The sequence below is a fragment of the Carlito syrichta genome, unplaced genomic scaffold (genome assembly GCF_000164805.1).
Source record: "Carlito syrichta isolate Samal-C Ts95f unplaced genomic scaffold, Tarsius_syrichta-2.0.1 Scaffold305616, whole genome shotgun sequence".
NCBI lineage: Eukaryota > Metazoa > Chordata > Mammalia > Primates > Tarsiidae > Carlito > Carlito syrichta.
In genome coordinates this window covers 452,669-463,399 of record NW_007249712.1, presented here as the reverse complement: position 1 = coordinate 463,399, position 10,731 = coordinate 452,669, and positions in this window count along the sequence as shown.

The window sequence follows — 10,731 nt, the reverse complement described above, 5'->3', positions numbered from 1 at the left end:
AAGCTAACAAATTGCTTACATTAAAAGACAGGTTTTCTCATGTATAGATTTATGAAATTGTATCCCTTAAGTTCCTATATAAAGGATTTTGGAACTCACAAACAATATTTTTAGTTAATTCGTGTTTCCAGTTCCTCAAGGGATGTTTCTTACAAGGGCATTCAATAAAAGCTGAGAATAGGACACAGGGTTTTGCCTGGGAAAGTTGTTTCCGTACACAAGTAAATTAATTTGATGTAGGAATGCTGTTTTCTTAAACAGAACTCAAGTGCAGTGAGCACTTTAAAAAACACAGGCAGAGTAAAAGTTTGAACATTTTTTTTGTTGTTTTAAGCATATTTTATGGGTACCTAATAGCAATAAAATTGGTTTGTCAATAAAAGATGCACACGTAGTCTTAGCTAATCTTTCTTCAAAGTAATTCATCTCAAATAGCCTAATTCTTTCATTGCAGGATTCTTAAAATGAAATTAGCCTCTATGATCTCTTTGAGAACAAGAATGTAATTCTTACATCGGAGACAGAACACGAGTGGGGCGCTTTCTTCAGGGCCTGATTCCTAATCACTGGTTTTCCCAGCCCATAGCTCATAGAAGTGACCACAGTTTTTAAACAGGATAGAGCTCAGCTACTGCTCAGAGATAGTGTATTGATAGCCACTTCACAGTTTGGGCCTGTGTTTTTTATTTGTTTTTTGTTTTTGAATTGGAGTCTTACTCTGTCACTCAGGCTGAAATGCTGTAGCACACTGACAGCCACCGCAGCCTCTACCTATAGGGCTAAGGCGATCCTTCCACCTCAGCCTTCCAAGTAGCTGGAACTACAGGTGTGCCCCACCACACCTGGCTAATTTTTAAAAAGTAGAAACGAGGTCTTGCCAAGTTGCCCAGGCTGGTCTCAAACCCCTGGGCTCAGGCAATCCTCTCACCTCAACCACCGAAAGTGCTGGGAATACAGGTGCAAGCCAGCATGCCTGGCCCAGTTTGGGCCTTTTTATAGTCTTGTCACTTACTAAAAAACACTGGGATGGCAGGGAAGGAGGAGTACAGCAAAAAATTCACAATCACAATGAAGAAAGAAGATAATTTCTTTTTCCGCTGGATTCTCCTGAATTGTTGGAAAAACCTATAGATTAGAAGTGTGGTACCTTGGGTATTCTGATGAATGAAGTGGTTGTTTGGCCCCAAAATGCATACATTGCAGTCTTATGCTTCAATATGATGGCATTAGGAAATGGGACTGGGAAGTACTTAGGTCATGAGAGGGGGCTCCTCATGAATGGAGGTAGTGCCCCCCTGAAGGCGACCCCAGAGAGACCCTCACTCCTCCCACCACCTGAGGATGCAGCAAGAAGATACCATCTATGAACAAAAAAGGGTGCTCTCACCAGGCACCATTTCTGCCAGCATCTTGATCTTGGACTTCTCAGTCTCCAAGGCAGTGAGAAATAAATGTGGGTTGTTTAAGCCACCTAGGCTATTTTATTTATGTTATCGTACCGGACTAAGACAGGTATAATTTTATTCCCTAGCACCCACCAGTTTAGCCTCTCACAATGGGCAGACATTTCATCTCTCTGAACCTGTTTTCTCATCTGTAAAATGTCAGTGATAATAGGTCCATGCCCATCTCAATCACTTGCAGTGAGAATCCAAAACATATGTGAAGAATGTTTTGTTGCATACACACTTCAGAACTGTGAATAATCGATCAATGTTTATGATGCTAAGAAGAATTGCATTTTGAAGAAGTAAGATTTTACAAAAGCATCTGTCGGTAATATTCCACTTATTTACTGGCTTGGGCAAACCCACGTTCAGGTAGCCCTGATGTCCTGTAATTCTGTGTTTTTCCCCTGCACCAATTACAGTGCTGATTATGCAGGGTGGACGATTATTCGGTTATGGTTCATGGATCTTGAAAAACAGATTTAAAGATCACCAAACAACTCTTTCAGCTAATTGTCACCAAGGAGATGATTATGCAGCACCAGGCAGCATGATTAAAGTATACTTAAAGAGGTAGAATAAAAGCTTTTTCCTTCTGCCCCTGCCAACACTTGATTTTAGCATCTGTGATTTTCCATTATAGTCGATTAAATGAAAAAAGAAAAAAATCATCCCTGGGAGGTCATGGCAGGTATTCGTGATTGCAAATATTCGTGATTGTATCATTGAGTGGGAAAAGAAAAGGACCCTGAAACCACAACTGGGAGAGGGGAGGTGGTCATTTCAAACCACACCTTGGTCGGACATTGTGGGAGTAGGAGTCATGCCCACCACATCGTGCGCCTACACTCCCGAGTTAAAAACTAAAATAGATGCAGGGAAAATGGAAAATGAGGTTGCTATGTTACTTCCAGTGATGTGTGATGATCCAGAGAGAGCACCCTCTGCAGAAGAAGGTCTGGACACTTGATGTGCTTGATTTCATTTTTCTTGCAGCGTTTGCATCATTTGGAGCAATTAGATCTTTTCCAGTTATGTTTTAAGGCAGTCGTGTCTGATTTTCCATCAGTGCCCCAGTCCCAGCTCTTTGTGTAGGTGACTGATCAGGTGGTCTTTACAGCGCACTGCTCCCAGAGCCGTGCCAGCCCTGCCATGATTTTAGCAGTCCTTACGTATCAAAGGCAGACATTTCCTCTGCCCCCCAAATCACTCAGTTACTGGACTAATGTTCTTAATCTGTTTGAACCAGAACTGTGCAGAGATTAGAAGCTAAGTGACTCATACACTTTGTCCCTGTCAATGGGCCCCACTGACCAGAGACACCTGCCAGGGCCCATCCAGTGGTGTCAGGAAAGCCCAGTACTTACATGTTTTAATTCCACATGACTGTCTATCTCAGGAACCTCTCTGCCTGTTCTCACTTTTCTCTGTTTCTCATTTTATCTGGCCTCTCTGTCTTTTCATGACAGAAGTTATCTTCTCAGGTACACCCTGACTCTCTGTGCTGCTTGTTGACTCCATGGAGATTTTTTTCCTGGTGAATTCTCTGAATTGCATTCTGAGCATCAACTCTCATCATCTCAAGGGCTTTCCCAGCCTGGACCCAGTCTTTACAGGTAGCTCCTGATGTCGAGGGGCACACTCTTACATGTGGGACTCAAGAATGGTTCCTTAGGCATAGTGGTTTGACAATGAAGATGAAATAGGTACAGTGACAATGGTCTGATATGGGAATTGCACCTGAGTTTTTTCTGGTGGAAGTTCTGCTATGGTTGACCTGTGCACCATGTGGCAAAGTACACACTCTGTCTAGAAAGCATCTCCCTCAACTACAAATAGCAGATATCTAATGTCTCCTTCAGTTCCAATTATTTTAGATTCCATCTATGGAAAAAGCTCAGAGCAAAAAGAATGGAACTTTCAGGGCACAATGTTCAGGACTATGTGCATTGTACCAGCTCATGTCCATGTCCCCAAGAAGGAGAGACCCAGTCTCTCTGCCAAATGAAAAACAATGGCAACCCAGAAATCACCCAGGAAGCATTTAGGCTTAGCCCATGGAGGGAGCCCACAAGAGTAGAAGGGAATCATTCGTTGGCAGAGAGAAGGAAAGAGCATCCCACTGGCTCACTGGGGCTGTCGATGCTGCCCCAGTAGAGCCGTGAGAGGAGACCCAGGCCAGAAAAAGAAGCGAGACAAGAGCAATCATTGATCAGACCAAAGAAGGAGAGCAACCGAAATGCAGGTCGCTAGGCCCTGGCGAAAGGAGAAATCATGTTTGTGGGAGGTTCCAAATGGCAGTCCCCTGTCGGCAGAGTCAGGAGTTTCAAAAACCAGAGATATCGTGAGGAAGGTGGGTAGAAAAGCATCAGAAACCAAGTTCCATCTAGTGCCCCTGCAGCAGGGAAGGGGCTGGAGATTGAGGCTGAATCCAGGCTCACACCTAGCAAGAGACCCAACCTCTCTGCTCAGCCTCTCGTCCCTAGGATGAGATGCTCAACAAACGCACTCCAGGGGTCTTTGGAGCGTTAAAGGAGTTAGTCCTTGTACAGTCCTTAGAATGATGATTGACACAGTTGGCCTTCAATATCGTGAGCTATGATGATCACTGAGGACATGCACACCTCTCAAGCCAGTCAGCCACAGGCCACTGTCCTTGGTCTCTGTTCTCTGGAAGCTATCCGATGCCCCTTCTCTCTGAGTCCTTTCTTCTGGCGATGCTTGTTCCTTTCTTTCCCCTCCTTGAGCTTTCTCCCTGCCCACTCTAATATTTCTCTCTCTTTTTCTAAGTTGTAGTATCTAGGAGCATTTTGGGAGTCTCATGAAATCTCTGAGTCTCTCGGGAGAATTCAGAAATGCAAATATCTACAAACATCATACATACTAACCCCAAAGATTTCCCCCACTGACCTGCCTATTCTCTTTGACTGTGTTTTCAACTTTCTCTTTTTCTACTCAACTTCTTCACCCATTTAATTCCCCTTTTCCTCTCTAACTTCAGGAACCTCTCCTACCAGTAAGGGACAGGGAGTCCTGCCTCATGCTTTCTGTGTCACTCCAACCTGCCATGTGGTATTCATGTAATGTGTTAAGAAAATGTGCCTCACCTCTACGTGTTCCCACTAGTGGGCACACAGAGGCGGGCTCTGGTTATGTCAAAAACAAATTTTAAAAATGGAACATGGCAGTGTTAACGTACTCTCCAAAAACAAACACTCCTAAAATGTGGGTTTAAGATCTTTTTACAAAATGTGTCCAATCTTCATCTTGGCCCCCAAAACTCCCAATAAAACACATGAAGAGCACCAAATGATAAGCATGTCACTAGTCAGTTGGAAGCACTGGCTGGCATGGGCTCATTGATGATGTGTCTGGTTCTGTTTGAAGGGTACTTACCAAAAAGAATGACTTCTGCTTTAGAATAGGTGACTCAAACCAGTGCGTTCTGTTGGTAATTAGATAAAGGAACTCACTGACTACTTATGGTACTTGGGGCACATCTGTCTAGTCTTTGTCTCTGATAGCAGGTAGAACTGGTCTCAGCTGTATGAGACTGACAAATTCTTCCCCTCTTTTCACTTCAGCTCTTTTGTTTGTAAATCGGAACCATGGCTGCCTACTTTGACAGGATAGGGTGAAAACCAAACGAAATTGCAAATGTAAGCATTGTGACCCAGACCCTACCCTGATCCAGGCTTCCAATAAATGCAGGCCTACCCTTGCCCCACATCCCATTCCTTTCTCTCTTACATCTCCCCGACACTCCTGCACTTGACTTGAAATGAGCAGTGTGCCCTGTCCTTACGTACTGCATGCATGCTGAATGTCTTTGTCTGGCAGATTGTTTGATTAAGCATTCTGTGAAGAGGTGAGGTTACAATGCTCATTACTGGTAACAATTAAAATCCACTTAAAGAGAACACTGTTTTGCTGCAGAGGATTCTAAAGCCTTGTAATAGTAGAACACAGATAAACAGTAACATCTGCTCTCAGTATAGCATCCATGTCATAAACCAAACACTTTCCATTGTAAAGATCATTATCTGGAAAGGCCCTCCTGATATTCCTTGTTTGTGCAAAATTCCCTCAGCACATTAAGTGTACTCCAATTTTCCTCTTCCGTTCTCACTCAATCTTTCTCTTTCTCAACCTCTTCTGTTTTTGTTAATAACACAGAGTATAATTTTTAAGGTCATAAAGGGACAATCATTGCTCTCATATTATTGCTTTTGCCAACAGAATGTTCAATTTTGTAAATAAACATATGCCTTAGAATTTTATCGTTCAATCTAGGCTTACATTTCATGTCATTCTTTCTTATCACATAGAATGACAGCGGTTTAAAGTTTTTGGATTTTTTTTCCCCTTATGTGACTTTGATTATTTTAAAGGTAGGTATTGAGCTTTAGAACAGCTAGATTTGTTAGTGCTTTGACATACAATCATATTGCATATTGGAACAATTCAGAAACACAGAACCCTCAAGTCCAGTGTGTCGCTTACACAATAGTCCATATGGTGAGATCGATCCATTTGAGGAATAGCACAATAGCCTGTGGACAGCCAGATGCACTGGGCCAGTTCAAGCCAATTAATGCCAAGTGAAGTGCCAAAATCCTTTGAATTGTTAGGGAAGCAAGTGCCTTGTTTTCAGTGGCCTCGGATAAGCTGAATTAATGTAGCAATTATGCATGGACTCCAGGGACTTTTCTGTAATGCCTTTGAAATGGAGAGAGTAGTGAATCTCCCACTCTTGTATGCATTTTTATATCTGCTCTTTGACATTAGACTAATTGATAGTCCTAATTAGTAGCTATAACGAACAGCTTATAGCTAGACCATAACTTATAGTCAATTTTTGTTTTGTTTTGTTTTGACTTTTTAAAAAAACTTATCCCCGAAATCACTGATGAAAGATTAACCATAATGTCTCCAGTTCCTCTGGAACTTTGCTCCACTATCAACTTAAAAGACAACATGGGCTCATGAAGGCAATCCTAATTATAAGGGATCAGTTCCTCACACCAGGATCAGCCTTAGATGATACATTTTTCCCTGGGGAGAAGGTTGTCCAGGGCCAACTTTTGGTACAAGTCCTGGAGGAGATGCCTTGATACAGCGCTGCCGTACCTCTTAGACTTTTCTCATCTAGTGCTCATTAGTGAGTAACTGAGAAAAAAAATGAATTTCTCCTTTTTTGCTTCTCTGAGGCCACCTACCTGTTTCCTACAGGTTTCCTGAGAAGTTCAATCAATTATTTCCTTGACCTTGTCAAGCATCCACTACTACCATCCTGTAGTACTGGTATAGGGTCTCTGTGATCTCATGGTAACCTCTGGGCAGTCTCTGTACCTATGCATCGTTTAACTGTTCTGTAGTTTTAAAAATCCCTTCGATAAAGATTTGGGCAACATATACGATAATATAATAAAATTTTGATTAGAACGTTAAGGATATTTATAAGTAGATACATGGATCAAATGACTTCTTATTTTCCTATTTTTCTACCTGTTTTTTTTACCTATAAGAAAACTTGGTTAGCTAATAGGAGAAAGTACAGATTATATTCTGACTTTCAGAAAGGCTTTGAAAATATATGTAAAATACTATGCTCATTTTATATTTGTGTTAGTGGTTAGTTTAGCCTTTGCATGACCTGGATTTTTTTTTTCCCCTTGGGTGATGCTGTGTTTATCAGGACTATAACCGTAAAAATAAAGTGCACAAGCCATACAAGCAGGTAACAGAATCCAATTTTAGGTAAGGATTTTCCTTCTGCAGCAACAACTCAGATATATAGTCTAAGGTCAGAGAAAATTTCCAAACAAGTATCTTTGCAACAGACCCAGATTTCACTGCTTATACATGCTTGTGGCAATTTTAACTTTCACCATATTGAAAACCTTCATCGTCTATGAAATAACAGCAAGTGAGATCGTTGACTAATGACCTATTAACCATTTCAAAGAATAGTGTGTGGCTCATTTATGAACATTTCTTGAGAGATGCAAAGTCCTTTTTTGAGAAATCTGTCTCAAATTTGAACACCACCAATGCAGGCTTTTTTTTCTGCTGGGGTATTCATTAGCACTAACAAGGTCTGAAGCTTTGAATGGTTTTTGTCAAAGGTAGTGCACCGTTATATTTTTCCATGAATTGATTGCAATCACCTTTATCTTACTTCAAGGATGTAGCTTGGACATTAGAGCTATCATCTAAAACCTTGCATTTTCAGGCTGTAAAAATACACAAACCTCTAAGTTCTGAATTGCAGAGGTACCTGTTTTAAGCCTTGGGAACCTAAGCCAAAATCTATTCATGGGTGAGAATAGAAAAAAGTCATAAAGTATCCCATTTCCCTATCTCTTTTTAGGGTGTGAGAGGAAGGGGAGTCAAATAAAAATATACATAAAGAATGATCAGATTAGTAAGAGAAGTCTTAGATTCATATAATTTTAAGACTGTGAGCACTCTTGAAGTATTTAAAGTCACTGAATCTCAAATTCACTGTAGTGAAGGAACTGGTTTGTCTCCTGTTTTATTTCCTAATGCCTATATTTCAATACAGTCCTATAAATTCAAATAATCGAATTCTGTTAATAACCTGGATGAGCTTGGAAGAAGACCCTGAGTTGCAAAAGAAAACAAAGCTTAGTTGACAACCAAAACAGGTCTTGGAAGCCAAATTCTGTACTCATCAATCTCACATATTTAAAAGAGGTCAAATAAAATAAGGAAGGAAAAGATACACTTGTATTTGTTGTTATGAGATTCTTTATGACATTTCTCAATTATTTTTCAGTAAATGGGTATATTTGCTTAGTTTTTTTGGCAGGTCACAAATTACGACAAACTTAGTAGATACCCACCATACACATTTGTTCTCTCTCTGTTTCTAAGGGTCAGGCATCCAGACAAAGTTTGACTGGGCCCTAAGGTTAGGGTCTCACCTGGCTGAATCAATGTTTTCATCTAAGGTTCAGGCTCTTCTTTGAAGTTAATTCAGGTGGTTGACACAATTCAGTTCTCTGTTGTTGTAGGACTAAGATTCTCACTTTGGTACAGACTGATGACGGTCTCCTCAACACCCTCAAGAAGGCCCTGTGTAAGCCTTTGCACACTTTCTGTCTGTTGCCTTTAAAGTATCCCCTGAGAGACTCATATGGGTAATTTAGATGCTCACTCTTTTGATTACCTCAAAGTCACCAGGAATGACATTTCTCCTTATTCACAGGTTCTGCCTACACTCAGGGGAGAGGATTTTATAGAGTAGAGGAGCCAGGGGTGGGAACCTTGGGGCCATCTTGAAATTGTGCCCACTGCAGTGAATGTGTTAGAAACAAGAACACACAGGGAAAGGCCTGATCCCAAACACCAGCTGACACTACCCAAGCTACTCTAGTTGCTCGGACACCATGAGCCAGTGCAGGTACACAGCACAGGGCAGCCACATCTGACAATTGGGATACTCATGACACTAAGGCTATCTGTAACCAAGGGAACCCTACAATGCCTGCCTATGTCAGTCCCTTGACAACCCCAAATAAGAAGGAATCGTCTACCCAAATTAAAACCAGAAAGATAATTCTGACAAAATGAAAATCAGAGTTCTCCAACACCCCCCAAAAGATCATACTAACTCCTCAGCAACGAACCTTAATCAAATGAAATTTTTGAAACTCCAGTCACAGAATTCAAAAGACTAATTATAAAATTGATCAATGAACTGCAGGAGAAAATTGAAAACCAACATAAAGAAATAAACAAAGTAATTGAGGACGTGAATAAAAAAATTCTCCAAAGAGACAGATACCTTAAAAACAAAAGGCAAGCTGAAATTCTGAACATGAAAGAAGTACAAAATGCAGTGGAATGTTTTAACAGTAGACTAGAACAAGCAGAAGAAAGGATCTCAGAACTTGAATACAAGTCTTTTAAATTAACCCAATCAGACACTAATAAATAAAAAAGAATCAAGAGAACAGAACAAACTCTCCAAGAAATGTGGAAATATGGAAAACGTCCATCCCGAAGAATCTAGTTATTACTGAGGATGAGGAGAAAGTAACAGTTTGGAAAACCTATCTGAGGGACTAATGAAGAAAAATGTCCCTGGCCTTGCCAGAGATCTAAACAAAAAGACCAAATAACTCCTAGAAAATTTATTGCAAAAATGTCATCCCAAAGGCCATGCAAAGTTAATGCATCCGGCTATGCAAAGTTAATGTGATGGAAAGAATTTTAAGAGCAGTGAGACAAAGGCACCAAATAACTTACTAAGGTTAATCTATCAGACTAACAGCAGACTTCTAAGAAGAAACCCTACAAGTCAGAATGGATTAGGGGTGCATCTTCAATCTCCTCAGAGTAACAGACACTCATGAATTTTGTGTCCTACAAAACTAAGTTTCATAAATGAAGGAGAAATGAAGTCCTTCGCAGACGAGCAAACAATGAGATAATTTGTCACCAGCATGCCAGTTCTGCAAAAAATACTTGCGTTCTATATACTGAATCAAAAGGTTGAAGCACACTAGTAGAAAAACGTTGGAAATAATAAAATTCACAGACTTTGTGAAATGCCAACACAATAGAGAAAATAAATTAATAAAGCAACCAGATTTTAAAAAAACAGTATAATTAATAGAATAATACCTTATATGTCATTATTAACTCTGAACATTAAAAAAAAAGGTCACAATGCCCCACTCAAAAGATATAGACTGGCAGACTAGATCAAAAAACACAATCCAAATATCTACAGCCTTCAAGGGACCCACTTAACTCACAAAGACTACTATAAATTCAGGGTAAAGGGATGGGGAAAAATATTCCATGTGTATGAAAACCAAAAACAAGCAGGAGCAGCCATTCTCATATCAGATAAAACAGACTTAATTAACAATAGTTAAAAAAAAGACAAGGATGGTAATTATATAATGAGAAAGGTATCAATTCAATTTTAAGACATAACAATATTAAATACATATGAACCTAACACCAGAGTCCTCAGTTTTATAAAACAAACTCTACTAGACCTAAAAAAAAAAGAGACAGACAGCAATACAAAATAGTGGGAGACTTCAACACTCCACTGACAGCAATAGACAGATAATAAAAGCAGAAAGTCAGCAAAGAAGCATTGGAGTTAAACAGGACTCTAGAGGAAGAGGAACCAACAGACATCTACAAGCATTTCACCCCCAAACAACAGAATATACATTTTTCTCATCAGTGCATGAAACAATCGCCAAGATAGACCATATGATAAGCCACATATCAA